The sequence below is a fragment of the Lactuca sativa genome, chromosome 3 (assembly GCF_002870075.4).
Source record: "Lactuca sativa cultivar Salinas chromosome 3, Lsat_Salinas_v11, whole genome shotgun sequence".
Lineage (NCBI taxonomy): Eukaryota > Viridiplantae > Streptophyta > Magnoliopsida > Asterales > Asteraceae > Lactuca > Lactuca sativa.
Window position 1 is genome coordinate 65,005,003 of NC_056625.2, and position 5,068 is coordinate 65,010,070.

Genomic DNA, 5,068 nt, shown 5'->3' on the forward strand with positions numbered 1-5,068 from the left:
AGGAATCCTTGACGGACACGGTTATTTGAAACTCACGACGTGAATATCTTATTATTCACGACGTGAATTTGTAAAAATCAGCAACTATATAAACCCTTGACCATTACGAATAGAGGGGACTTTTGGCTGAAGAGAGGAGTTCCAGAAGGCGAATTTAAGCAGAAGACAAGTTCTGGGAAGAGGCTTTCAACACCAAAAGAGTGAAGGTCCACAATTTAGTTTATTTATTTGTTAACTAGAACATGTTTCATATTACTTTGATTTGTGTTAGTGTGTTAGTTGCTATTATGAGCAGCTGAATCTAGCTACTCTTGTTTAGCTAGATGAAGCTTCTAACTTATGAATAGCTTAATTTTTATGGATTTATTTAGTTGGTAAATTGCTTGTGTTTGATTTGTGGTACCCTAGCATGCTTGTGTTTGTTCCTCTATTTGCTTGATTACATGTTCTGTGTAGCTTAGTGACCATTAACCACATGAACTTGTCCATCTAATGATTTAGTAAACATTAAATTGTTAGAGCTAGGATTGACCAATCTTAGTTAGTAATTAGAGTAAATAAACATAGCTGTGTTAGAGAACGTGGATTGTGACTATAACTGCGTTTGATAATAAATCTTACATAGCATATTTATATTGATAATTGATTCTGTGTTTAATTGTGTGTGACCATACATAGTTTGACATGAATTAATTAATTATTGGTAAAGTTAGAACTAAATTACTAATACAATTAAAACCAAATTGATAATCCATAATAATTAGCTACCCATAAGGATGGAGTGGATTCGAACTAAACAAGAGTGTGTTTTTACTTATTGATTGGATCTGAGTAAAGTTCATCTGATCTTGTAAAATCAGATAAAACCCCCTTTTAAACTTGTTAATAATTAGGTTAATTTAATAGTAAGTAGATTAATTAGTAACACCATTCCCTATGATCGACACCCGACTTACCCAAGCTATACTGTAATCTGACTAGGTACACTGCCTATAAGTGCATAGTTAGTTTAAGTTTGTTAGGTTATAAATATTAAAATTAGTGAGTACTTTCGTGCACATCAAGTGTCAATAGAAACACCGTCTTGCTTAGGATGCTTCCCATTACTTTCAAGGGAGCTGCTAAGGATTGGCTAAAATCACTTCCACCGGGCACAATCACCACTTGGTCTCAAATGCGTGAGAAATTTCTGGACCAGTTTTGCCCACCATCCAAGATAGCTAAACTCAAGACGGCAATAGCCAACTTTGAGAAACAGCCGGGGGAATCATTATACGAAGCATGGGAGCGGTACAAGGGCTTACTCAGAAATTGCCCTCAACATGATCTAAATGTGCAACAAGAGATGTCGATTTTCTATGATGGGGTCAACGTTATGATGAGACAACTCCTTGACTCTCAAGGACCTTTGACAAAGAAAAATCCAAGGGAGGTCAAGGAGCTGATTGAAGAATTCGTGAAGCACTCTCGCGAATACCACAACCCTAAGCAAGATGGAATCAAAGGCGGTGGAGGGGCCCAAACTAAAGAAATAGCAGCTGTGATGGCTATGCTGAATAATTTGGATCGAAGGATAACGCAAATGGACCAGTCAATACATGCCATAAAAGTGGGTTGCGAGAGATGTAGTGGTCCACACTTGACCAAGGACTGCAATTTAGATGAGTTTGGGAACAGAAAAGCTCAAGTATGCTACTCGAGTGGGGATAAGTTTGATGAGGACTGGAGGAAACCAAAGAAGGAGTGGCTGCCATATGAAGAGTATAAGAAGCAAAAAAAAGAAAAGTATAGGCAGACAGGTCGAGGCTTCTATCAAAAGGAGCAGCCACCAGCCGAGAAGAAACCCAATCTAAAGACCATGTTGATGAAGTTTATGGAAACTTCGGAAAAGAGACACGATGCCACTGATTCTGCTATTATTGAACAGAAAACTTTAATAAAGAATCAGCAAGCCTCCATCCATAACCTTGAAGTACAAGTTGGTCAACTAGCCACTCTAGTTCATGAGAAGTTATCCCCGAAAAATCCCGAAATGAAGGCCCAATCTCATGTAATGGTCATAGACACTGAAGAAGAAGCCATCTCTGAGTTCCTGGAGGCATTGGAAGAAGAACCACAGCAGCCCATTCCAAAGTTGAAAAAGCCCAAGCTCGAAAATCATGAAGCTGCTGAATTCCAGAATTCACGACGTGAACCATATAAGGTCACGACGTGGGCCCGTCATGAACAGAAAAATTCTGTAGCTGGTTCGGTTTATCAGCCGCCTTTGCCTTTTCCTTCCCAAGCTACCCTTAGTCCACTGGAAAGAGAGCATAGAGAGTTTGTCAAGCATGTGAAGGGGATCCCGATTAATACCACCTTTGTCGAGTCCTTATCCAAAATTCCCGAGCATCAGAAATTACTGCAAGATTTGATAGACACTCGCAAGCAATTAAAGAAGCATTCTAAGGTGATTCTAAGTGAACAAAGCTCAAAAGATGTGTTGGGAGAGACACTGAAGAATATGGGAGATCCTGGACGCCTCACTCTTCCATGTGAATTTGGCAACAAAATGAAGGTTAATGCTTTAGCCGATTCTGGGGCTAACATTAATTTGATGCCTTATTCATTTTATCAGAAGTTAGAAATTCAGAAGATGAAGGCTACAAGAATGACTATTCACATGGCGAACTGTTCAGTGACACAACCCCGGGCATCGTGGAGAATATTTTGGTGAAAATTGGAAAATTTGTTTTTCCAATAGATTTTGTAGTTTCGGATATGAAGGAAGATCCCGATGTTGCATTTATCCTTGGACGTCCATTGCTTAACACTGCTGGAGCTTTGGTTGATATTCACGAGTCTAAGCTCACCTTGAGGGTTGGTGATGAAAAAGAAGTTTTTGGAATAGAAGATGGCTTTCCAAAGGAACATGTTCAAGAAGAGGTGTTCACAATCAATGAAGATAATGAATTAGAAGAACTGGAAAAGCTTATGGAAGAAGAGATCAAGGCAGTTCATCGAGTCAAAAGAACAAAACCTAGAGCATCTATACCATATTTGGTTGAAGTCATAGCTTACAAGAGTCCACCTTCTTGGGCGAGCAAAGAAGATGATGAGATGACAAGTGATGAAAAGGAGGTTACTTCAAGGGTGACAAAGCCGGTGGTGAAAGAGGAGGACGATGCCATGGAGTGCAAGGAAGAAACTAAAGGGACCAAACGCAAGCTTGAAGAAGAAGTCAAAGCTAAAAAAGAGAATTCAAAAAAAAGCCTACAAAAGGCGAGTTCAAGATTACAAGAGGCGATTCAAAGAACAAAAGATCCTAGTGGTGGATTCTTCCGAGGACTCAACGTAGGAGGCACGGAGTCCAGCTCAAGACTCCAAGAAAAAGAAGCGCTTCTCGAGAGGCAACTCGAGTTTGGTTTGCAAATTTTTTTTTCTCTTTCTTTTCTTTTCTTTTTGCATTTTAGTCTTTAAAAAAAACATAGATCATGTCATCCAACTCTATTAGAACATAATTAAACACTGAATGTAAGAACCCTAAAATGGAAGTAGTAATAATTGAGAATTTAGTTTAAAGTCAAAATTGAATTAGTATAAATTTTCTATTCCAGACTTTATTCACGATGTGATGTGTAGAAATTCACGACGTGAATCGTGAATGAACCGGATAAATACTCAATGATATAGTTTAGCCCATTAGACTAAGAGGCCCAAGATCAATCCGTGAGTGTATGGCCCAGTTTTAGTCCAGATGACATTCACGACGTGAATCTTTACGAATTCACGATGTGAGTTTTCAATTACACGGGACCACAAAATAAAGCCATAAACAAACAAGTTGACCCCATTTGTTTATACCGCACAAAGTAGAAGCTAAATTTGGTCCTCCCTTGGTCCCCATTGCTGCGATTTTAGCCTACAAATCTACACGTTTTCTTTGTGCTTACATACTACTTCCATCAAAGGTAACGATTTCTAATTATTAAGCTTCATTTTTTCTTTAATAGCTGAAATTAGGGCTAGGGTTTGTTGATATGTTAAATTGTATGAAATAGCTCTAAGATTCGTAAATTACCCTTGGAATGTTGTTGATTAATGGTTGAAAATGCTATAGGAGTAAACCCCAAGCAATATCATGGCCGATTCATACAGAAACCAGAACGAATTTTCGAACCTGTCTACGAACTCACGACGTGAATTCTTAGGAATTCACGACGTGAATTCTGAACTATGAAGTTTCTTTGTTTTTTTTTATTTCTAAATTGTTGGGTTGTTGTTTTGGCTGTGTTGGTTCCCTGTTTTGCAGAAATGGCACCTAGAAGAGACATACCTCTTGGAATTGCAAGCTTACACCCATTTTACGAGTTTCCAACCACTACACCCCGGGAAATTTACACGCGATGGAATACTCGGTTGGGATGGTTCTATAATCGAGAGTTTGCTGTGGCTCCCATTATTCAGTGGGCGAGGTTGAGGGAGGTTGGCTTGGTTGATAGGATGTCCCAATATCTCACAAAAATCTTTTTGGGGGACGGATTCCAATTTGTATGCAAAGGGTGGTTCAACCTTTTTAACATCCAGGAGCGTGTGTACAAGGAGCTATGCGTGGAGTTCTTTTCCACAGTCACGTTTCATGACAATGTCAGAGATCCCACTTTTCCCCATGCTTTGGTGTTTCGGTTAGGCGGGGAGTATCGGGAGTGCAGTCTAGTAGAGTTTTCTCGCCGTATGGGGCTCTATGAAGCTCATGAGACCATCACTCATGAGTTTATTTTGTTTTTGAGGGATGCCATGCGGGTCTATGCTGACGGAGTTTCGGAGCCAAAGTTTTGGAGTAACATTTCCACTGGAGTGTTTAATTCCGGTGTATCGCCCGAGAGTAGCATCAAAAGCCCGATACACCGCCTCATCCATCGTTTAATCACTTTCTCCATTCATCATAAACACCACGGTGAGAAATTTACTAAAAGTAACTTGTTCTTTTTATGGTGTATCCTGCAACCAGGTGTTTGCTGCAATATCCCATATTTCTTGGCCCTGTATTTGGCGGACTATGCGACAAGCGCTCATCCTAGAAGCCCCA

General features: G+C 39.6%; 1 non-coding gene across 1 annotated transcript; it reads right to left on the reverse strand.

Annotated features, from left to right (window-relative positions):
* Nucleotides 1-1,222: 1,222 nt before the first annotated feature.
* LOC111882350 (small nucleolar RNA R71) lies at nt 1,223-1,329 on the reverse strand. Its single transcript, XR_002847144.1, has one exon. It is a non-coding gene; the product is annotated as a small nucleolar RNA R71 (small nucleolar RNA).
* Nucleotides 1,330-5,068: the final 3,739 nt, after the last annotated feature.